This window comes from Chiloscyllium plagiosum, chromosome 33, assembly GCF_004010195.1.
Source record: "Chiloscyllium plagiosum isolate BGI_BamShark_2017 chromosome 33, ASM401019v2, whole genome shotgun sequence".
NCBI lineage: Eukaryota > Metazoa > Chordata > Chondrichthyes > Orectolobiformes > Hemiscylliidae > Chiloscyllium > Chiloscyllium plagiosum.
Genome location: NC_057742.1, coordinates 21976273 through 22001832, shown reverse-complemented (window position 1 = coordinate 22001832; position 25560 = coordinate 21976273). Strand labels below are relative to the sequence as shown.

The window sequence follows — 25560 nt, the reverse complement described above, 5'->3', positions numbered from 1 at the left end:
CAACGGGGTACGATCAAGCAATTTTAATATTTCTAGGGGCAGCCACCAGGGCTGTCCCCTTTCACCATTACTTTTTACGTTGGTGATTGAACTGTTGGCAGAGGCCATTCGTGGGGATCTCAATATATCAGCTCCAGAAGTGGGGTCAAAATTACATAAGATCTTGCTGTATGCAGATGATGTTCTAATTTTCTTGACAAATCCAGCAGTCTCAGTGCTTTGCCTGATACAATGCATTCACACGTTTGGTGCTTTTTCAGGGTATAAGATTAATTTTGCTAAATCAGAGGCTATGCCTATGGGTGTTCTTACGAAAGAGTTGGCCCTTGAGAGTGACTATAGATTCCCATTTAGGTGGTCACGGGGGGGGGCACGGTTTGTGTATTTGGGCATATTCATTACTCCAGTTCTGGATTGGCTGTTCAAAGCCAATTTTACTCAATTATTTGAAAAAATTAAACAAGATCTCCAAAGATGGGAGGCACTTCCAGTCTCATGGTTGGGTCGGATAGCGCTTATTAAGATGAATATTCTCCCTCGTTTGCTATACCCTATACGGATGTTCCCTCTGGTTTTCAATAAACAAACACTCAGGAGACTGAACAGTTGGTTCAGCTCCTTTATCTGGTACTGTAAACAGCCCCTCAATTAATTAGCCAAACTGCAGTTGCCTCACAGTAGACCTTCCGGACATTAAAAATGACCAATTAAGCTCGCTTTTGACCTACGTAAGTGATTGGGTTTGTGGGGACCCTTTTTCAATATGGCTAGATATCGAAGTCTCCTAGGCAAGGTGCCCCCTTACCAGTTTGCTGTTTTTGGTCAAGGTGAGGACAGTTAGGAAATATTGCCATAACCCAATAGTCATCAATACTGTTAAAGCATGGAGGGCAATTCAGCAGAGGGAAGGTAATATTGGCAAAACATCTTTGTTTACACCTTTAGTGGGTGTGCCAAGTTTTCAACCAGGTATGATAGATTCAGGATTTAAATGTTGGGCAGCTAGGGGTATATCTTGCATGGGTGATTTATTTGAGAGAGATGTAATTATGTCTTTTGATCAGTTAGTACGGAAGTACGAGTTACCTAATGGAGACCTCTTTCTTTTTTTTCAAGTTAGGGATTTTATTCAAAAAAAGACCACACTTTTGACTGATCCCTACAAATCTGACATAGAAAGAGGGGTACTAAGGGCTAAGAGTACACTCTCTGTCAGTACTCTATATCACCAATTGGGGGGTGCCACCTCAGATAAGTCTGATGGACTCTGCAAGATGTGGGAAAGAGAGCTGGGTGTTGAAGTTTCCACAGAAGCATGGGAGGATATTTGGGAGAATGCAAGGAAGAAATCAATTTGCAATAGGACCCATGCTTTACAGTTGAAGATTCTCCACAGGGTCCACTTAGCCCCAGACCATTTGTCAAAATTTAAACCAAGGGTATCTTCAGCATATCCCAAGTGCAAGGTCTGCACGGGCACTCTTACCCATTGTCTTTAGTCTTGTGATAGGCTTCAAACATATTGGAGTGCTGTGTTGGGTGCAATGGAGAGGATTTTAGGTGTAGGGGTGGAGAAGGACCCTATTTCGCTCCTTTTGGACCGATTGTATTTCCTGCAGACTCGCATAAGGCAAAACTTTTCAATATTCTTACAATCTGTGCAAGGAAGAATATCTTGCTAGGTTGATATCAGAAAACCCCCGAGGCCTGTTGGGTTGGCAGAAGATTGTTATGGAGCATATTCCCCTGGATTTTCTCACAAATATGGTACACCACAAAACTGAGAATTTTTACAAGACATGGCAATACCTGGACACAGATTTATCTGCCACACTAACAAGGACTTTTATATAGCCGCAACGGTTGTGTTTCATGAGTCCAATATCCAGGGAGGAGGGACTGTGAATGTATGAGTGTTTTGTTTGGCTGGGCTGAGTTATTACTATTTATTTGTTTGTTGTTAGGTATTTATTTAGTTAGTTTAGGTTTTTTTAAATTTTATACTTCTCTATATATGTTTATACATTCATATAGGAGGGTGAGCTGGGGAATTTTTTTATTATTTGGGTTTAGTTTCGTACTATTTTTGTACTGTTTTGAATTGCATTGCTTTGTATTTGTTGTAATATTTAAAAATCTATTTTTTCATAATAAAAATATATTATAAAAAAAGGTATCTGGATGAGTATAGGAATATGGGCCAGGTGCTGGCAGGTGGGACTAGATTTGGTTGGGATAGCTGCTCGACATGGGTGGGTTGAACCGAAGGGTCTGTTTTCATGCTGTACATCTTTATGACTCTATGGCTGTATAATTGTGAAGTGATTCATTTTGGAAGGTCTAATTTGAATACAAAATAGGCAGGACTTTTGGCAATGTGGAGGAACAGAGGGATCTTGGATTCCATGTCTATAGATCCCTCAAAGTTGCCATTCAAGTTGATAGGTTTGTTAAGAAAGCATATGGTGTGTTGGCTTTCATTAGCAGGGGATTGAGTTTAAGAGCTGCAAGGTTATGCTGCAGCTGTATAGAGCCCTGGTTAGACCACACTTGGAATATTGTGTTCAGATCTGATCGCCTCATTATAGGAAGGATGTGGAAACTTTAGAGAGCATGTAGAGGACATTTACCAGGATGCTACCTGGACTGAAGGGCCTGTCTTATGAAGAAAGGTTGAGGGAGATAGGGCTATTCTCATTTGAGCGAAGAAGGATGAGAGGTGAATTGATAGAAGTATTCTAGATGATAAGAGGCATAGAGTGAATAGTCACAGGGCAGAAATGACCATCACAAGAGGGGCTAAGTTTATGGTGATTGAAGGAAGGTTTAAGAGATATGTCAGAGTAGGTTCTTTACACAGAGAGTAATGGGTGTGTGGAATGCATTGCCAGCAGTGGTAGTAGAGTCAGATACATTAGGGACATTTAAGCAACTCTTGGATAGGCACATGGATGATAGTAAAATGAAGGGTATGTAGATTAGTTTGATCTTAGAGTAGAATAAAAGGCCCTGTACTGTGCTGTACTGTTCTATGTTCTATGTTCTAAAATGTTCCTGAATCCATGCTATACTTCATGACTAGAAAGGACCATGAGCCTCAAACTTGTGAGAAGCTGCCTGGACTCCAGGAAAATTGCAGAAGGGTATGAGATCCCAACTTTTGCAATGGGATGAACGAGGTCAAGAGTTGCAGGTGTAGGCTTGCTACTATATCATTAACCAATGCCAGCAAAAAATTCAGGTGCCTCATAAGGAAGTAACAATCCCAGAACTCGGTCCAACCCAACTTTTTAAAGGCCTCTGGAGGTGGCCCAAATATCTTTCTGACACATTCACATGTTGGCTCAAATAGGACCAGTGTATCTTTGTTAGCCATGATTCTGTATATGATTAATAAGTACAAAATCCCTTAATAATCGGTCACAGATAATCACAGCTATTAAGAGCTTGTTCCATCAAAGACTATACTATCAATCAGTGTCCTGGCTGACAACTTTTGTCAAAACACAAACAAGTTCTAAATAAATCAACATGAGCAGCCAAACGGACCCATTTTATCCATCTCAGATTCAATATGTACATCCAGTGTTCTCATCTAACCCAGAGTTTCAACTGATAGTTATGAGTCATGTTGTCCCAACTCTGTAATTGCTAGTTTGTAATCGCCCCTTATAATCTATTATTTAATGTTAGTTAAACATGAATGCAAGAAATCAATCCAGTGCCTTCACAAACCAAACATCTGATAAATATGATTTGACATTAACCATCATAATAGACCATCATCTTTAAAACAATAATGATTTTATCCTTGCTCAACCTGTGGCTAGTACTAATCCATCATTCACAGTTTCACAAATCATATCTGTGAGGATAAGCTGATATAAAGGGTTAACATCTGCTGAATTAATATTGTTTATATACACTCTACACTCAATCTCCCCAAACCCTGACGACATAGGGTTTATATGATGACATGCAAATTCATCATAAATAATTAAATGAATTACATTCAGAAACATAAGGTCTGCAGGATACAAGCATTTCCATGACTTACAAGATCCTAGCCACAAAAGTTGTCTTTTTCAGATAAAATATTGAATGGAACCATTTCACTCCTCCTGTTACATGCCACACATCTGTAATTCAGTAAGGTTTTGACTTTATGTACTAAATCCCACATGATTTTATTTTGTTATGGAGATAATCACACTTATGACAAGCAATGGTCAAAATGACTTTCTACAAATGTATGAACCAATTTGCAGGAAACATTGAACTTCAACCTGAATAAATTAATAGCAATTACAAAGTGGTACTTTAATATAAGACTGATTTCCTTGGGGGAAAAAAGGTACATATTTATGACAATAGTTTTACAGAAGCACAGATTTTTGAAGTATGTAGTTGGACAAGGGTACAAACAGCACTAACCACTTGTATTTAATCTGAGCTGAGATGCTGTTTTAATTAATGTGATTTTTTTAGAATTAGATTCAAGCATTTTCTTCTCACCATGGAACCCTTTCTACCAAAAATAAACTTACCAACAAAAGTTCTCTTGGAAAATCTATTAAACTTCTCGTCTCAAAGACAACAATTGCTGGAGATCACAACAGGTCAGACAGCATCCATAGAGAAAGAACGCTAATATTTCAAGTCTAGATGACTCTTCATCAGAGATGAAGTGAAGTGTGGAGGGGCAGTATTTATGCTTTAGTTGGCAGAGGAGTGTGGGGTTAGTGAGATGTAGAGTGCTAGGGGAGAAAAGATGTTGATAGTTCAGATTAGGTGATCTGAATGTGAGAATGGCAGAACAATGGTGTGTCAAACTGCCAAACTGGAAAGAACAGACAGTTTCACTTGGGTGGGAGGAGGGGAACAAGGACGTGGTCACAGAGAATGTCACAAGTAAAGTTAAAAGAAATGGAAGACATAGGAGTTGCTTCACAATTTGAAGGTGTTGAACTCAATATTGAGTCCGGAATGCTGTAAAGTGCCCAGCCTGAAGATGAGATGTTGTTCCTCCAGTTTGCACTCTGATTCTCTGGAACACTGCAGCATGCTGAGGACAGATGTGTCAGGATGTGAGCAGGACACTGTGTTAAAATGACCGGCTACCTGAAGGTAAAGGTCATGCTTGCACACAGACTGGAGGTGTTCCGCAAAGCTCACCCACTCTGCGTTTGGTTTCATTGTTTTGAATTAATTGCCAAAGAAGGCTGTGGAGGCCAGGTCATTGAGAATAGTTAAAACAGAGATAGATAACGTCTTGAATGCCCAGGGAATCAAAAGTCACAGGGAGAAAGTGGGAAAATGGAGTTGAAAAACACATCAGTCATGATTGAATGACGGAGCAGACTGATGGGCCGAATGGCCTAATATTTGCTCCTATGTCATTTGGTCTTATGGTTTCTCTAATGTAGAGTAGGCCACATTGAGTGAAGTAAATGCAATACACAAGATTGGAGGAGGTAGGGTCTTCTTTCTCACCACATCCTTCAAGAATCTATTGCATTAATATGCCAGTGGATCAACCCTATTATTAGTTCAATTGTTAAGAAAAATAGTGAAGAATGCTTATTGAGATTGAACAAGGGCAAATTCTTTTAATTCTGACATTGTTTAAAAAAAAGACTCCATTACCAAATAATTACAGATGATTAAGAAAATGTTTATCCAAATTTTTTTAGGAAACAGTAAGGATTCAGTACTATAACATGTGTGATATATATATGTTTTAATATAATTTATTTTAGAGTTTGGATTTGATCTAGTGGCATATGGGATTTGATCTGTGAGTCTGAGAGGGTTTAATGATTAATTTGTGGGTATTTCTGTAAATATGCTGACGTGATAAAACCAAAAAAAAAGTGATAGGGTTGTGATGAGAAATAATGTTTAACTTTCATTGAAAGAGCTCTTACCAGCAAACAAAATAAACATTAGGCTTTCAATTTAGAAGATCAGAGACTCTTTTTCTTTTGATTATGGGAACACCCATACTTTGGCAGCTTGCAGAAGTCTTGGCTGAAACTGAGTATGAAAATCATTTGTTCCTGTGAAAGAGAAATGGTTTTGAACTGTTAAGAAGTAGATGAGAAGTTTAGTTTAAAAGTTCCAGGCCAGAATTTTGGCCAAAAAATGGGAAGGGCTATTTGAAGTTGAGAAGGACTTAACTCGATTATGTGATGAATCATGGAAGAAGCAATCAGATTCCTAAAACTGGGAATTAAAATAACAGCTAAGTCAAATTCCTTTTATGACAGAGATGGGGCTTTTCTCCAGTGTTGTGAAGGGGTGCTATTGGAATTACTGGAATGATGTTTTTCCATGTTTTGAAATTTTTAAATGTGTGCTGTCGATAATTAGGTTGGTTTATCCTGTTTCGTCTTCACTTCTTTCATGTTACAAACTTCCGTTTTATTGTCAAATCAAAATCTTCAATGTCGCATGTTTCTCACCATGACCGACCACCTTGTTAAAAATAAAAAAAAACACATGATCTATCAAGCCTGATTTCAGTCTGTGCTCTAACATGTCCAGAGCTAACATCAGCCAAACCTCAAAGGAATATTTCTCTATAAATTACTAACCATTCTTTTCCAAGCCACAAACCAACACATGTAAGCTACTGATGCCCTTATTGTGAGTATCAGAGCATTGATACTGGGGTTTCTCAGACTTATTATATGATGGAAAGGTGATGTGACTTGCATCAACTATGGACTGTACAGAATACTATACACTGCAATTAAAAAATGTTTGTGATTAAGTCTGCGTGCCTATTGTTGTTTTACAATTAGTTATAAGTGAATATCAGTTTCTTAAAATGACATGTCTCATCCTCTATAATGGGAGACAATGGCATAATGGTATTATCACTGGGCTGTTAATCCAGAGACTCAGATAATATTTTGGGGACCTGGGTTCGAATCCTGCCACGGCAGCCAGTGGAATTTGAATTCAATAAAAATCTGAAACTAAGAGTGTAATGATGACCATGAATCTATTGTCAGAAAAAAAACCCATCTGGTTCACTCATGCCTTTTCAAGAAGGAAACTGCTGCGTGGGTCTGGTTTGGCCTACGTGCAACTCCAGACCCACAGCAATCTGGTTGACTCTTAAATACTGTCTGGGCAATAAATGCTGGCCTCAACTCGTGAATGAATTTACAAAGCATGGAGTGTCACCATTACTGAATGGCACAGAGCTAGTAATCTAGGGGCTTAGCATAATGCCCTGGGGTATGTGTTTAACCACATTATAGCTGTGGAATTTAAATTAAAAAAATAAATTGGGAATATAAAGCATGTCTCAGTAATGGTAATTATAAATCCATCATCAATTGTTGTAAAAACCCATCTAGTTTACTAATCTCCCATACAGAAGGAAATCTGCTATCCTTACCTTATCTGACTGATATATGACTCCATGCCCACTGTGAGACTCTTCACTGTCCTCTGAAATGGCCTTGCTAGCCATTCAGTTCAAGACCAAATAAGAATGGTAATTAATGTTGGCTTTGCCAATAACTGCTACATCCTATTAAATGGTAAAGGTTTGATCTAAAAGTAGGAGAAATGAGGACTGCAGATGCTGGAGATCAGAGCTGAAAAATGTGTTGCTGGAAAAGCGCAGCAGGTCAGGCAGCATCCAAGGAGCAGGAGAATCAACGTTTCGGGCATAAGCCCTTCTTCAGGAATGAGGAGGGTGTGCCAAGCAGGTTAAGATAAAAGGTAGGGAGGAGGGACTTGGGGGAGGGGTGTTGGGAATGCGATAGGTGGAAGGAGGTTAAGGTGAGGGTGATAGGCCGGAGCCAGAGTGGGGGTGGGGGCGGAGAGGTCGGGAAGAAGATTGCAGGTCAAGAAGACGGTGCTGAGTCCGAGGGTTGGGACTGAGATAAGGTGGGGGGAGGGGAAATGAGGAAGCTGGAGAAAAGTATTCAATAATAGCTTTTAGATTGAACACCCAAGTATCGAAAAAAAGCTGGCCTTTGTTTTCATTACGGTAAACTCTACCGTAGTTGATGTGCAGTGATTTTGCGGAGAGAGAAAATGTGAAGCATCATAGTGGAAAGAAAAAAACAGACCAACAGTAATGTGATTATTCATGTGGATACATCACTTAACACCCTGAGCTCACAGCCTACTGGGAATTAATTGTTCTGGTGACAAACGATTCAAAGGGAGATCTGTCACGAACTGAAAATTTCAGGATGTTTTTGTTAATGGCAGCATAAACGGTGGCATTAAAAGAAGTGGAAATATGGAAATAAAATGTGAAAAGCTGGTGATTTAACCATATTACTGAGTGGAAAAATCCTGACCTTTTAACTTAGTGCTGAATAATAACAACTGAACAGGGAAATTTAAAGAAAAATCCACAGACATTAATTTAGAACGATAGGACTAAGAGAAGATTAGGAAATGATTAGGTCACAGCTACTGTCTCTGCGCATTTATAAATCTGACATGAGAGAGCAGAATTTCATACATTGTAGTATAAATCGCTCAGGACTATTTCACCAATTGTTACCTGCAGCTTACCAAACCCTAGGCACAAAATAAATTGCATTTAATATAACCAGATATTTCACCAAAATGGACAGTGTTTCTGCAAGAAGCCAGGAGGCATGATTTTGTGCTTCTTTGGTTGAAAGATATTGCAGGATGTTTCTGTACCGAAAGACTTGGGATTGATCTGCTGTGTCCTGACTTTATCCAAAACTATGTCAGTGCAAGTAATGTAAGGACCCATAGTCCTCAAAGAATCACAGACATCCTCTTCCATTAGTGAGAGACAATTGGTTAGTTCTAACTTTCAATAACTATTTCATTAATATGGGCTAAACTGAAGATACATACCTCCATGAACTATCACAGGTGTTGGAGAGATTGAACCCACAGTGTTGGCTTTATTTAAACTATTTTTCCAACCAACTTGATTAGTGATGTTATTACACACCTCTGGAGCAGGTGGGATTTGAGCCCAGGCCTCCCAGTCTAGGGATAAGGACACTACTCCTGTGCCCAAAGTGGGCTCTTACTGATGGTGTTATTCTGTGCCACATGCTAGACATCAATGCCAGAATGCAATTTTACAAACATTAAACAGCCAAAATGTGTTTTGTTTTAGGATAGAGGTTACTTTTGTGGAATGGAAGGTTCATTATCCCACATAAAGAGAAGAGTACAGATACTAGGAACCTCTCCAACCCCCTTGGACAATTGGAAATGAATCCACGAGGCTAGTTTGGCCCTTGTGACTATACCCAGATACAAGAAAAGGTTTACCCCAGCCAGGAAAAAACTCCAGTTCTTGTTTGAATGCATGAATTCAATATCCCAACCAACAAATATATCAGCACGTTACTCAGAGAATGAGTCTGTACATGTGCAGTTGTGTGTTGGCGTTGGTCTTTTGTCCCTGTGTCCTCAGCCTGAAGAAATCTCTCAATAGTTAGTTTTGTGAATCAGCATGTGACAAAAATGATATTCATCAACAGCAATAGCCTGAAAGAATGTGCAGACAAATGCAGCAAAGAATTAGAATATTAGAGTTGACATATAATTTAAAATGTCAATATTGAAAAGCATGCTTGTGTCAAACTGAAATTTAACATCCTGTGCTTCTTTAGCATAGTGTTGAGAGAGAGTTGATAGTACCCTCTGAGTCAAATAATTCGAGAATCACTTGTCGCTCAGAAATTATGAACATGCAAACTACACCGATGTCTCATTGGAGTACCAAGGGAATAAAGCATTATGAAAAGATCTCAGTATCAATGTATATAGATCTCTGAAAGTTGCCACCAGATTAACAGGATTGTTAAGAAGGCATGTGGTGTGTTAACTTATTGGTAGAGGAACTGAGTTTTGGAGCCTTGAGATCATATTGCAGCTGTATAAAACTCTGGTGCGGCCGCACTTGGAGCATTGTATACAGTTCTGGTCACCGCATTATAGCAAAGATGTGGAAGTATTGGAAAGGATGCAGAGGAGATTTACCAGGATGTTGCCTGGTATGGAGGGAGGGTCTTATGAGGAAAGGCTGAGGGACTTGAGACTGTTTTCATTAGAGAGAAGAAGGTTAAGAGGTGACTTAACAGAGGCATACAAGATGATCAGAGGATTAGATAGAGTGGATAGTGAGAGCCTTTTTCCTTGGATGGTGATGGCCAGCACAAGGGGACATAGAGTTAAATTGAGGGGTAATAGATATAGGACAGATGTCAGAGGTAGGTTCTTTAATTAGAGAGTAGTAAGGGAATGGAATGCTCTGCCTGCAACAGTAGTGGACTCGCCAGCATGAAGGGCATTAAATTGTTCTTTGGAGAAGCATATGGATGATTATGGAATAGTATAGGTTAGAAGGGCTTTAGACTGGTTTCACAGATTGGCACAAAATTGAAGGCCAAAGGGCCTGTACACTGCTGTAATGTTCTATGTTGTTTATTCTACATTTTAAGTATTGGAGCAGTTTTCAACAACCCCATTCTCGTTTTACACCTAAACAAAAGGAGAGGCAGCAATCAAAAATCCTGGAGTGTAGAGGAACATTAGCATTCTCCTGGCCACCAAGGTTCAACTGATACAGTTTACAAGATGAACTCCTAAATGATGAGGACAAACCTATATATTTCAGTTGGGGAGCTACTCAAATATGTTAGGGTTTTCTGTCATGTCAAAACATGATTTCAATATTTAGGGATAAATGAGAAAAATATTTACAATCTTCATTCTTCATATATACACCAGATGGTGAGGAGCTTGACCAACAGTCCTTAAAGTGACTGCTGCTGGCTATTCAATAAAAGGAACCTGATGTTTTTGTTTTATGCGATCAGAAAAGATAGGGTTTCTCCTGATTGCACAAGCCTTACAGTCTCTCTCATTTACTCAGTTGCATACTGAGTTGCTCCAAATGTTTTAAGGGAGAATCATCACCAGATCTGCTATTTTTCTGAAAGCCTCACTATTCAGCCATTGGCAAGGCAGTAAAATCATCTTATCACAAGCTATATAACAGATTCAAATGAAATTATTTTATCCATTTGATCTTGGTTATTGCCAATACTTCCAATTTTTCATTTGTCATGATCACTGATCATGAGTAGACATACTGAATGTTTAACTGCAAAATGTATTTGGTTAAAGGAAATGCAGCCAAAAGGTGGCTGTGGATCTGAGCCTATTGCCTGTTTGGAGAGAACTTCTGAAATGGCCCTCCTGCACAGAGTCAGGGAAACTTCACACAGGAATATTCAAAAGAAAGAAATAAGGTGAGGTTGACTACCCATCCTCCTTTCAACAGGAGACCATTTCAGAGGCTTCCAAAGATGTACAAGGAAAGTGGTTTAAAACTGACATCAGCACAGGTTGAAAAAGCTCCACAGAGACCATTATCCTGTCACCAAGTCACCCTTTATTTACACATGTAGAGTCCTTGAAACTGTTCCAGAATGTCTGATGTTCCACTTCCTCTGTCAGCCAGGGCTCCCCAATAGGACAAGATTAACAGCCCCAATCAGGGAACTCATACTCTATGCGATCCACCTGGCTGACTTAATTGCCATCACTACTTTGCTCTGTGTCTATTAGTGGCCTGAGGTCTTCATGTGTCAACTAATGTGCTTTGTTGAAGTGAACAAAGGCAACAGAATTTCGATCAAACTGCAGAGACAAGAATCTTGTAATTGAAAGTTCAACTGCTGACATTAATGCTAACAGTAACACCAATGTAATGATTATATTGTTCTGCTATTTAAGATACCAACTTGGTATTTCAAAGGATATTAGGGAGGTGGGATACCAATTTGGAAGGTTGCCAAATGGTTAGTGGCCAGATGCAAGGTAGCACGGTAAGTGATGCAGCATTAGGATAGGCCATGACATTTAGGAGAAATCAGATCCAGTGGGTTTTGATTCTGAGTGGTTTAAGCCAATGGAGGAGAAAGGGATGGTATAATGGTATTGTCACTGGACTGTTAATCTAGAGACAGTAATGGTAATGATTTGATGATCCAGATTCAAATCCTGCCATTGTTGAATTTGCAATTGATTTTTTAAAACATATGGAATTAAGAGTCTAATAATGCCCAAGAATCGATTGTCAAATGTTTGGAATAACCTATCTGGTTCACTAATGTCCTTTAGGGAGGGAAACTGCCATCCTTACCTTGTGTGGCCTACTGCAAACCCACAGCAATGTGGTTGACTGTCACCTGTCATCCAGGCAATTCCAGATGGGCAATGACTGCTGACCTGACCCACATCCTGAAAATAAATGAATAAAGGAAACGTGAAATTTCCCTCTCTTCCCCTGCACCTCAAGTTAATTTTCTCTAGCCAATTAAAATTAATTTCTGTATTTATAACTTTGTCCCTCTCCATCAGCACTACCATTACCATACTTACCAAGTAGCTCTGGTCACACTTAAATCTTGTGGTTTTTTTTCCTCACACATTCACTCTTTGAAATCACTGTTCCAAGAGAAGCAGCTAGATTGTGTCAAAACTATTCAGAATATTCCTCTTTCAAAGTATTAAATTATGTTTTATCTTTGTCTACAGCAGCACATTTAATCCTGAGTGCATTGTAACTTGAATGATCTTGCTTAATTACATGTAATTATTTTCACTGGCTAATTCAGAACTGAATAAGAGCCTAAAGACAGAATCTTCTTGCAGCATCAAGTGTCTCACATGGTGGTTAGAGAACCTCTGAGAAGGGGGGAGGCAGTGACCTAGTGGTAATACAAGGAGCTAGTAATCTAACACCCCCAAAGTAATCATCTGGGACATCTATCAAATCCTGGCATGATAGATGGGAAATTTGAATTCATTGAAAAATTTGGCTGAATGGTAATCATGTAACCATTGTTGAGTGTAGAAATCCATCTGGTTTACTCATGCCGTTTAGGGAAGACAATCAACATTCTTACTTGATCTGGTGTACATGTGACTCCAGACAGATTCACAACAATGTGGGTAACTCTTAAATGCCCTCTGGGCAACCAGAGACAGACACAAATGTTGGCCCAGCTGGTGAGGTCTGCTTCCTATGAACTAATTTTCTATGAAGTCCCAGGCTGTCGCTTCCAAGGAACATCTACCAAGCCATGTACCAATCAGGCAGTGTCAGTGCCATCAGGCCAGCCTTCCATGGAAACTGATCTGTGGGGGCAGAAATCCCACTTGCTGAGAGTTACCAGCCAATCAGAAGCTGAAAGCTCTTGAGCTCAGCAGCACCAAAGGAGGCTGCAGTTGGAATTACAGTCCTCTGGATTCTCAGGACAAAGATATGTGATGTGGGGGATAAAGGGATTCCCTGTTTGTGTACTATGGGGAGCGAGTGCAGTGAGGAGCAGAGGGATGGCTCCCAGCAGGTATCTTCTGTCTGATATCTGGTCCTAAGCAAGCACTGAGTGCCTTTGACCTCACCCCGAAGAGGGGGCCAAGTTAGCAAGCTGTCCACTAGTAAACAGCTGTCAGAAACATTGTATGGTGACAAGCCCAATTGTAGCCTGCTTAACTTCAGTGGCAGTGACTGGATAAAATCTTTACATGCTCCTTAAGTTGCTACTGAAAGGCTTCAATTGATGGAAGGGGGTCTGTCAAGACTGGCCTTCCCATCCAGAACTTACTTCAGGTAGTACTGGGGGTTACAAAGGTGGCGGAAATTAAATGCACTTCCCACCTTCAAGCTCTCTACCAATGGGAACAGAGCTAGAGTTTGCTGAGTATAGAATGTAAGACCATCAGTTAAGAAGTTTCATAGAAAATATTTAAACTGTCTGCATCTTCAGTCTGATATCTTTAAACATAATGGCCTTAGTGATTTAAAGGCTTTACTTTCTAACCATCCTGGTTCTATTGATCATGCTCATTTGAAAGTAGGTCATCTACAAAATGGTCAATTTTGTAAAAGTTTTGCTTGACTAATCAATTTCATACTTATCTGTTTGCCCATTACTCTTGAATAAAGTTGAATCAGTTAAAATGATTTAAGAACCTAACCAAGGCTTTGTAAACAACTTCTCCAAACTGTACGTGAGAGGAAATCATCAAGCTGTAGAATTTCCGATCACTAAACAGCCAAAGGGATACTTGCCCTGAGTAGAGAAAAATAATCAAATTAATAGAGAGGGATGTTAATTTCAGCTGATAATATTCATCAAATTTTAACAATTTATTCATTTGTGGGATGTGGATGTCGCTGGCTGGGCCAGTGTTTATTTCCCGTCCCTGTTTGCCCTTGTGAAAGTGATGGTGAGCTGCCTTCTTGAACCGCTGCAATATACCTGCTGTGGATTGACCCACAATGTTGTTAGGGAGAAAATTCCAGGGCTTTGACCCAGCAAAAGTGAAGGAACGGCGATATATTTCCAAGTCAGGATTGTGAGTGGCTTGGAGGGGAACTTGAAAGTAGTGGTATTCCTATATTAGATTAGATTACATTACAGTGTGGAAACAGGCCCTTCGGCCCAACAAGTCCACACCGACCTGCCGAAGCGCAACCCACCCATACCCCTACATTTACCCTTTACCTAACACTACAGGCAATTTAGCATGGCCAATTCACCTAACCTGCACATCTTTGGACTATGGGAGGAAACCGGAGCACTTGGAGAAAACCCATGCAGACACGGGGAGAACGTGCAAACTCCACACAGTCAGTCGTCTGAGGTGGGAATAGAACCCAGGTCTCTGGCGCTGTGAGGCAGCAGTGCTAACCACTGTGCCACCGTGCCGCCCACTATATATCTGCTACCCTTGTCCTTCTAGATGGAGCTGGTCATCAGTTTGGCAGGTGTTGTCTAAGGATCTTTCGTGAATTTCTGCATTGCATATTGTAGATACTACAGACTGGTGCTAATGAGCATCAGTGGTGGGGGGGATGGATGCTTGTGAATGCAGTGCCAATCAAGCAGGCTGCTTTGTCCTGGATGGTGTCAAGCTTCTTGGGTGTTGTTGGGATAGCACCCATCCAAGCAAGTGGGGAGTATTCCATCACACTCCTGACTTGTGCCTTGTAGATGGTGGACAGGCTTTAGGGAGTCTGGAGGTATGTTACTCGTTGCAGTATTCCTAGCCTTTGATCTGCTCTTGTAGCCATTGCATTCATGTGGCAATTCTAGTTGAGTTTCTGGTTGATGGTAACCCCAGGATGCTGATTGTGAGGGACTCAGTGATGGTAACCATTGAATGTCAAGGGGCAGTGGTTAGATTGCCTCTCATTGATGATGGTCATAGCCCAAAACTTGAGTGGTGCGAATGTTACCTTTCACTTGTCAGCCCTAGCCTAGATATTAACCAGATATTGTTGCATGTGGACTAGGACTGCTTCAGTATCTGAGGAATCATAAATGGTGCTGAACATTGTGTAATCATTGGTGAACATCCCAACTTCTGACCTTATGATGGAGGGAGGGTCATTGATAAAGCAGCTGAAAATGGTTGGGCTGAGGACACTGCTCTGAGGAACTCCTGCAGAGATGTCCTGTAGTTGAGATGACTAACTTCCAACAACCATGATCATCTTACTATGTGCCAGGTATGACTCCATCCACTGCAGAGTTTGCCCCCAAAACTTATTGATTTCAGTTTTGTGAGGGCTTCTTGATGCCACATTCAGTTGAGTGTAGCCTTGATGTCAAGGGTTGTCACTCTTAGCTCACTCTTATATCTGGAATTCAGCTCTTTTGTCCATGTTTGAACCAAGGCTGTCATGAGGACAGGAGCTGAGGGGTCCTGGCAGAACCCAAGCTAGGCGTCACTGAGCAGGGTATCACTGAGCAGGTACTGCTTTGATAGCACTGTTGATGACACCTTCCATCACTTTACTGATGATGGAGAGTAGACTAATAGGATGGTAATTGGCTGGGTTGGATTTGTCCTGCTTTTATGTACAGAAGATACCTGGGCAATTTGCCACATTGTTGTGTTGATGTCAGTGCTATAGCCGTACTGGAACAGCTTACCTAGGGGAGTGGCAAGTTCTGCAGCACATGTCCTCAGTACAATAGCTGGAGTGTTGTCAGGGCCTGCAGCCTTTGCAATATCCAGAGAATCCAACTGTTTTTTTGATATCACATGGAGCAAATCGAAGACTGGCTAAAGACTGGCATCTGTGATGCTGGGATCACTGGAGGAGGCCGAGATGGATCATCCATTCAGCACTTCTGGCTGAAGATTATTGCAAAAGTTTCAGCCTTACCTTTTATACTGATGTATTGGGCTCATCCATCATTGAGGATGGAGATATTTGTGGAGCCTCCCCCTCTAGTGAGTTTGTTTAATCATCCACCATCATTCATGGCTGGATGTGACAGGACTACAGAGCTTGGATCTGATCCATTGATTGCGGAATCCCTTAGCTCTGTTTATCACTTAATGCTTATGCTGTGTGGCATGCAGGTAGTCCTGTTTGGTAGCTTCACCAGGTTGAAACCTCATCTTCAAGAATGACCTCTTGCACTCTCCATTGCACCAGGGTTGATTTACTAGCTTGCTGGTCATGGTTGAGTGATAGATATGCAGGCCATGAGGTTACAGATTGTGCTGGAGTACAATTCTGCTGCTGTTAATGGCCCATAGCACCTCATGGATACCTAGTCTTGAGTTTCTAGATCTGTTTGAAGTCCCACTTAGCACGGTGATAGTGCCACATGACCCAATGGAGGGTATTCTCAATGTGAAGGCAGGACTTGCAATACTGGCAGGGACAGATGCATCTGCAGTCAGCAGATTGGTAAGGATGAGGTCAAGTCTGTTTCTCCCTTTTGCTTGTCCCTCACTACCTGCTGCAAATGCAGTCTAGCAGCTATGTGTTTTAGGATGCATCCAGCTCCATCAGTAGTACTGCTCCCAAGCCAATCTTGGTGGTGGACATTGAAATTCCCTATCCAGAGTATATTTTGTCTCTTTGCCATGCTCAGTGCTATGTCTAAGTGTTGCTCAACATGGAGGAATATTGATTCATCAGCAGGAGGTTTCCTTCCTCATGTTTAATCTGACACCATGAAGCTTCATGAGGAGTCAATGTTGAGGACACAGAGGGCAACTCCTTCCCCACTATTTACAACTGTGCTGCCACTGGAACAGGACATATCCAGAGATAGTGGTGATTGTGTCTGGGACATCCTCTGTAAGGTATGATTCTGTGAGTATGCATATGTCAGGCTGTTGTTTGACTAGTCTGTGAGTCAGCCCCCTCTCCCTATTTTGGCGCTAGCACCAGATGTCAGTAAGGAGGGCTCTTCAGGGTCACCAGGGCTGTTCTGCCAAAGTCTTTTCCGATGCCGAGGTCGATTCTTCTGGTTTCACTTCTTTGAGACTTTGATACATCTGAATGGCTTGCTAGGCCATTTCAAAGGGCAATTGAGAGTCAAGTACATTGTTGTGGGTCAGGAGTCACAAGTCAGCCAGATCAGGGAGAATGGCAGATTTTCTTCCCTGAAAGGTATCAGTGAACCAGATGGGGTTTTCCCCCCAACAATGGTTTCATGGACATTCTTAGGTTCTTAATTCCAAGTTTTTGTTTTGGAATTCAAATATAATCTGCCAAGACAGGATTTGAACCAGGGTCCCCAGAACATTAGCTGCGTTTCTGGGTTAATAGTATAGTGATAACACCACTAGGCCATTACCTTCCCTTTGAGAGAAGTTGCCCGGATCTTATGCTGTGTACTTTAAGAAGTGTAACATACAGGACAGTATTTGTGCTGATAGGTTGTTAATTTAGTGTTGCATTCCCTTTAACCACAAATCACAGAAAGAGAAATGTTGTCACATTGTAAAAATAATCTGTTCTAAATAGTGAATTAGTCATTGCCTTCAATCTGCCAGATTTTACAGTGAACACTAATGTTGATCAAGCAAATCAAAATTCAATGATTGCAGGAAGCCTTTGTGAATTAATGATTCTATAGTTACTCCTTCCTCCCAAAATGTGCCAAGACACATATAAGATTAGATTATGCTTGAATGGAGAGACAGTTTGTCCCTTCCCAAACAGAGTGGATTTGATGAAACAGCCCAGTTATCTCAATGAGCAATATACTTGCTTTGAATTTACCAACAGAAGATAAGATTTGCTTGACTTAAGATATCATGTAGAGAATTGATAAAATGATGAGTCTAAAAGTCCAATAAACATTATTCAGCACCAAAGCTATCATTGTTCAATAAATTGTTTTCATGTAATGAGGAGGAATATGCTACTGAAGTGAATATGATGATGATGGCTTCTGAGGTTAAATTAGATAAATTCCATCTCACTCAGATAAGTGCAAAGTCCTTTTCAAATGTTAGTGGTGAAGTGCAGCCTTGATTAATGAGATGGCTCAAAACTAAGTCAAGAAATAGGAAAGGCTGTTAGCAGTTAGATAAATATGTTGGTTCTCCAATCAACCTAATCAGTCATTTAAGAGGTAGCATGGAGCTGGGCTACAACATGGTTCTTTAAAGGTTTGATCAGACTGTCATTTTTACAAAATTGTCTGCCTTATTAATACTTTAGTTAAAGCATGTTAGATTATAATATTATTCACAAGCAAGCATGACTGTGGGATTTTTCTTCAGTAATCGCTACTGATTTTTTATCACCCTTACAGCGTGCAGTAACGGTCTTTGGCCAGGATTTTCCATTTCTGAAGTAAGTCTGAAGCTGGGAGAGTTTTGAAAGGGAAATCTATGGTCTACTGAGGCAAAAATGACCTCCAGATCTTTTAGTGGTCAGGCAGCTGGTTGGTTCTTGGAAGACTTTCTGGCAGAATTAGAATACCAGAGAAAGCACCACTCCCAGAATATGTTCCCCCGGGATGCCCAGAGTGGAGGGTCACTGCTGGGAATGTTGGGTATTGTTGAGGGGGGTCTCCAGAGTTTGGGTCATGTAGAGTCAGGCACAGTGGAGTCAGCAATGAGGACAGGGTTGTGGATTTTAGCAAATCCCTGCTCTAGGTCCAGTATCAATGGACAAATCATTGAAAATTGAGTATCATTATTTATTATTATTTGGTATCTCCTACATCACCTTCCCTGCTGCTTTTCAGGATCCTTTTACATCTAATAACATGACTCTCTTATTTATTTTTCCATTCCATTAAACAGTAGCAAACAGAAAAAAATCTGAATTTCTAATAGCTACTGAATTTCCTCTAAAACTGAGCTTTGTTTTTTTTATCAATTATTTTCTTCCAGAATAAAGTCACCACTTCAAAATTAAGGGTAATCTTAGGTTAGGAGTTTTTTTTTACCATTTTGTCATTGTTTTGAGTCCAAACTTTCACAATTGTTCTGTTCAAGCTATTGGATAATGACATTTTAAGAAAAACAAACTGTGAATTAATATGTATTTTGACTACATGAAAAATTTTCCTCTTGATTGTGCTTTCAAAAGAATATTTATCATTGCAGACAATCTGAGTACTAATTACTGTCATCAACACTGCTAAACATGAAGGTAAAGTGAACATAGTCTTACCAAACCGCTCTCTGTTTAGAGAGAGAAAACTGCTGGTGGTTTATACTGAGAGTTGCTATACATCAGGTAAGGAGAGAGATTGTGAAGGAGAATCCCTCACGATAACCTCAGGTAGTGCGGGAATTAACATCGCACTGTTAAGAGCAGTTTGCACCACAATTCAGACATTTTGCCAGCTAAGCTCCATTTTACACAGACAGCAGGGATTGCTGACTGTCGACTAATTATTGTTCTCTGTTGATTGCTGCCAAAACATAGATTCATGTGACCAGTGCTGCCTAAAAGAAGAAAGTAGGTGAAATTCAGCACAACTCAGAGCATTGCTCCAATGCAAAAATTGTTCCAAAGAAATTTATGAAAGGAAAATTAATGCATCAGCGTCCATATATGGAAATCACAGCTGTGGCACAATAGTGTCTTTGGGACTTGGCCTGCATATGTCAAAGTGGATCCTGTTTTCTGTGGTTGAGTGAAATTGCAGTCCTGCTGGGGAGAGCAAATTAAATTCCAGGTAATGTAAGTCACCAAGATAATCTAAATATCCCATTTCACCTGGTCTCCACAAAATTTGTACCCAAAACTATACACCTACATGGTGTATGGTTTTACGGACATGGTTAATGATCACTTGTTAATCTGTTTGGGCAGTTAAAGTGATGATTATGCTGTGGCAGATTTTTCAATGACATAGTTCAGTTTCTGAAAGTCAATTGAAAAGGAATATGAAACCACATTTTCCTAATAAATACAAATTTAGATGAGAAACCCTTCAAAAATCTTTAATCTAAAGTTTGGCAGTTTTGAATGTCTTCTTTCCTTCTTTTTAAGTTTATCATTACAGTCATTCCTGTGTTCTAGTTCATAGTGTAGTTATTTATGGACATCGTTTGCATAAGGTTTATGGTGGAGACAGGATATGAGCTGAACTGGTCAGCCCTGAAATAATGCTCCTGCCTTTTTCAAACTAAGTGTGTTCTTTTGACAGTTGGCAGTTTTATAGCTACAATCCTAATCAGACAGTCAGAAAATAAGTAGAATAACTCAGTCATGAGATTAAAAGTTTTCATCAGAGTTTATTCGGTGGCATGTTATTGGCCACTAAGTTGTTTGATGGGAAGCAGAATTTAATTTAGTTTTGTAGGATTCAATCTCTCACTAGTAGTAACTTCAATTGAGAGTAAAATTGTGTCAGCTGTAATACTGGTGGTGTAATTGATTCTGCAAGTTTCTTACCAAATCAGTTAGGTTAAAATGGCTGCCAATGTCTATAGAACAACCTTTGCTTCCAAGGGTTCAAGTCATTTGTTTCTCTCTCCTGACTGAGAATATGTATTCCTTGATAGCTGAGTTTAGATTAGAGTGGTGCTGGAACAGCACAGCAGATCAGGCAGCATCCAAGGAGCAGGAAAATCAACATTTTGGGCAAAAGCCCTTCATCAGGAATGGCCTGAGCCTGTTTATTCCTAGTCATTAATTGATACCAGGAAGCTATCTGAAGGGTGACCTTATAGAGGCTTGTAAAATCAAGAGGGGCATGGATAGGATAAATAGACAAAGTCTTTTCTCTGGGGCGAGGGAGTCCAGAACTAGAGGGCATAGGTTTAAGGTGAGAGGGGAAAGATATAAAAGAGACCTAAGGGACAACTTTTCACGCAGAGGATGGTACGTGTATGGAATGAGCTGCCAGAGGAAGTGATGGAGGCTAGTACAATTGCAACATTTAAAAGGCATCTGGATGAGTATATGAATAGGAAGGGTTTGGAGGGATATGGGCAGGTGCTGGCAGGTGGGACTAGATTGGATTGGGATATCTGGTCGGCATGGACGGGTTCGACAGATGGGTATGTTTCCGTGCTGTACATCTCTATGACTCTATGACTCGATGACTCTAAGTGATGGATATACTGAGCAGGTCAGGTCACATCTGTAGAGAGAAACAGCAATAACATTTCTGATCGAGATGGCCTATCATCGGAACTAAAGATAGAATTTTCAGGTCAATGGAGGAGGTAGAGGAAGGAAGAATAAAAGGGAAAGATGGTAAAGGGTAGGTGGACTAAAATAACCGGATTTCCTCAAGCAATGACATCTCTATGGTGCTATGACTATGACAACAGCCAAAGGGAGTGGTGATGGCTAAAGCTTAGAAACAAAAGATCTATTCAGGTGAGATGTGAATGACTACAAAGTAACTATATTCATGTAATATGAGGAGAAAGAAAGAAAATCAACCCAGATGAAAGAGAGCAAAATAATACACAGAACAAAGAAAAGATAGATTTTACAATGTAAAATTGTTGAATTTGAATTTGAATGCAGTTGTCTGTAAAGTACTGAGTGAAAAGATAAGGTGCTATTCCTCAACCGTGTATTGTCCCTCCCTGGGATAGCTGCAAGGCTCTTGATTTGGTCCCTGTTTGTGCTGAGGTATCTAGTCTAGAGAAAACTGACCAGAGCTTCCACTTTTGATTATAGTCAAATGATTTTAACACTCACCCAGTTGGAAGTACCTATGTATGTGGATATGGAGTGAAGGCAGCATTGAATTTAGCCAAGGTGCTCCCCACAGTTTCACTACTGAAGGCTTGAAAGTGGTTTGTGGCCATGTAGACAAATCATTGCATGAGCCAGAGACTTGTGAAACAAGCTCCTTGCAAAGAATCCACATCGAGATGAGAGATGTTAGAAAGCAATATTGGTGGTATGGGAAGACATACATACTAAATATTTTACATTTTCCCATTAATTCCTGATTCAGAGGGTTCCAGAAATAAATTATTCCAAAGCATAAGCTATGAAATATCAGGTCCAAAGCAATATTTGGGTATTTGCCTAATTTTCTTGTCTTGGGCAAGATCACTTTTTGCTTCCAGATGTACTTAAACAGATATTTCAAATTCTGCTCATAGCATCAAGCTTCCAATAACTTGTCATTTTTTAAAAGCTTGAATGAGTTGACTAACTGTTTACTATTGTAAAAATTCTAAATGCCGTTCACAATGTGGCACGATAGCTTAGTGGTTAGCACTGCTGCCTCTCAGTGCCAGGCATCTGGGTTTGATTCCAGCCAAGGGTGACTGTCTGCGTGGAATTTGCACATTCTCCCCATGTCTGCATGGGTTTCCTCACACAGTCCAAAGATGTGCAAGTTAGGTGAATTGGCCAGGCTAAATTGCCCATAGTGCTCAGGATGTGTAGTTTAGGCGCATTAGTCAGGGGCAAATGTAGGGCAATGATTCTGGATGAGATGCTCTTTGGAGGGCCAGTGCGGACTTGTTGGGCCGAATGGCCTGTTTCCACACTGTAGGGATTCTATGAGAATATCTGTAATTTTTTTTCTAGTCATGATAAATTTGGAAACCAGCTAAGTGCAGATAAGATAAAGCTATACTGAGGCAGGAATATCCTTTTTTTATTTGCATTCATATGACATATTTCACAATGACCAGACATCTCAAAGCACTATTTCAGCTCTTTTGAAATTTAGACACTTTGTAATATAGGAACTGTGGTTGCCACAAGCAACAATTCAATGATAACAGATGATGTGTTTTTATCATGGTGATTTCAGGGACAGGCCTTTCCTGAAGAAGGGCTTATGCCCGAAACGTCGATTCTCCTGTTCCCTGGATGCTGCCTGACCTGCTGCGCTTTTCCAGCAACACATTTTCAGCTCTGATTTCAGGGACAGGAGACCATAGGTTATTCCCTTTCACTTCTTAGAAATAATGACATGGGATGTTATGCATCAATCAAAGCAGGCAGATGAGGTTCTCATTTTAGCATCTCTTTCAAACGACAACACCTCCAGCACAGTAGCATTCCCTTAATTCTTTACTGCAGTGTCAACCTCTCAACTCACCTCTCTTCGGCTCTCATGGAATTTTTAACATGAGAGAGGAAAAGGAGAGGTGCTTGCCAATTTGACTGATTCTGTTAACCACCAGCTCCAGCAATGGGTGGAATGGAGCATGGGAGAGAATGGTGGATGCTATAGGATAGTGTTAGGTCCACTGTACAGCACGTGGGAGAATGGGCAGTGAATGACAGACATACTTCAGGATTTTGCATTTGTATTAAATCCTGAAGTTGTTGATGCCATCAAAAACCCTCTTAAAATCCAGGCAATATTTCTGTGGTTATAAACTGCTCAACAATGCAGCGATTATCCTGTTTCCTTTCTGAAGCTGTCATTTGAATTTGAATTTCATTGAATTTATTTTCACATGTGCTGGGGCACGTGAAATGCTTTGTCTTGTGAGCAGCACAGTGGCTAGCACTGCTGCCTCACAGCACCAGGGTCCCAGATTCAATTCCAGCCTTGGGCAACTGTCTGTGTGGAATTTGCACATTCTCCCCGTGTCTGTGTGGGTTTCCTCTGGGTGCTCTGGTTTCCTCCCACACTCCAAAGATGTGCAGGCCAGGTGAATTGGCCATGCTAAATAGTCCGTAGTGTTAGCTGCATCAGTCAGAGGGAAATGGGTCTGGATGGGTTACTCTTCGGAGGGTTGGCATGGACTTGTTGGGCCAAAGGGCCTGTTTCCATACTGTAGGTAATCTAATCTAATCACATAGTTAAGGAGCTTGGATAGTAAGTAATAGGTTATTAGCAGCAAAAACAAAAACACAGGTACAGGCAAATGTTAAGAGTTTGTGAATCCATTCAGTATTCTTAAGAATTTAGGATGTGTTTCCTAGGAGCACTTAAATACTGGGAGTAGGTGTCGTTTACAGAACTGTTCAAAAGACAATTTAATATCATGATTGCCAGTTTAACTTGAAGAAAGCCTCATAATGTCATAGATAGTTTAGCAAATCATAGAACTGAGTATTATAAAGCAGGGCAATTTGGCCCATTATGTTTGTACCACCTCTTTTTAGATTTGCCCAATTAATCTTCTCTGCCCTTTCAACTCTATTTCCCTTTCCCTTTCAACTCTATAACCAAATTCCTGTTCATAAAAAATATGATTAAATTTGATTTCACCACCTTTTTAGGTAGTTCCAGATCATAACAACTAGCCGCTACTTAAGATAATATTCTCCTCATTCCCCCTAGCCCCTGTCAGTTCTTACATCCACCACTGAGGGCAAATGGAGGTAAAGTTTTAGCCTTTCTTTGTTAGTTTGCTTGTCTTTTTATCTATAAAAAATCTATTCTAAAAAGTAATGGAAATATTTCAATGAATATTTCAATGAAACTTGGGTCACAGGTGTGTGCCAAGAAAGAACTGATTAGGATTTGCTGATCCAGATCCTGGGATTTAATGAAGGATCCATTAATGTTGGAAATAGGAAAATTAGGCTTTATTTTGACTGCTGCAGATTGTTTTATTTAAGATGTTGATTTTAAAAAACAATGTTTTAAATGCTGCATTGCAATTTGTCACAGTCATGAAAATGTGAGTAGTGTTTTCAGACCACGTTATTGGTTATGGATTGGCTTGAAAACACCTCAGTAAGAGGGAAGCTGTTAATAAAAAAGATTTATTTTTCAGCTTTATATAAAATATCAACCAACATGGAGAAGACTTAAGGAAGAGCTGAACTATTCTGATAGTGTTGAGTTGACAGTATCATGGAGGTATGTTCTCTACCCAGTGTTTTTCATTTACCTTAAATCTGTACCCCCAGTTACTAATGCCACAGGACAATAGAAAATGTTTCTCTTCGACTATTCCATCAAAACTCTAATGGTCAGTTTCTGGAAGGGTGTTCAGACTTTATAGTGTCCAATCTCAAACTGGTGTTCTGCAGTTTTATAACAACACCTCAACTGCATTTTTAAGCTAATTACTTTTGTGCTATTCTTGTTTCTTCTTTAACAATGTTGTTAATTGAAGCAAAACCCACCATTACCTCAGCATAGCTGAAAGGTATTCATGTGCAACATGATATAAATTGCAGTACTTTTGGAAATAATTAGTTGTTGAGTGTTACAGGGGAATATCACAATCAGATTGCATTAAATTGTGATCAGAATAAGATTATAAGACTGAAGAATTGAAATTACTGTGAATAAACTGCATACATTAGAATAATGTGCTTTTTGAACACCATTTATTAATATG

The 25560-nt window shown here is 40.1% G+C and overlaps 1 long non-coding RNA gene across 3 annotated transcripts in view; it reads left to right on the top strand.

Moving 5' to 3' along the window:
• The window catches only part of LOC122539937, a 98192-nt gene that overhangs the window by 50962 nt on the left and 21670 nt on the right, over positions 1-25560 (top strand). For 2 of the 3 annotated variants that reach the window (XR_006309213.1, XR_006309212.1), the window contains exons 1-2: positions 19760-20000; positions 24988-25073. This is a non-coding gene — a long non-coding RNA (uncharacterized LOC122539937). Of the gene's footprint in view, positions 1-19759; positions 20001-24987; positions 25074-25560 lie in introns of those variants that run through there. The other variant, XR_006309214.1, reaches the window with a different exon arrangement.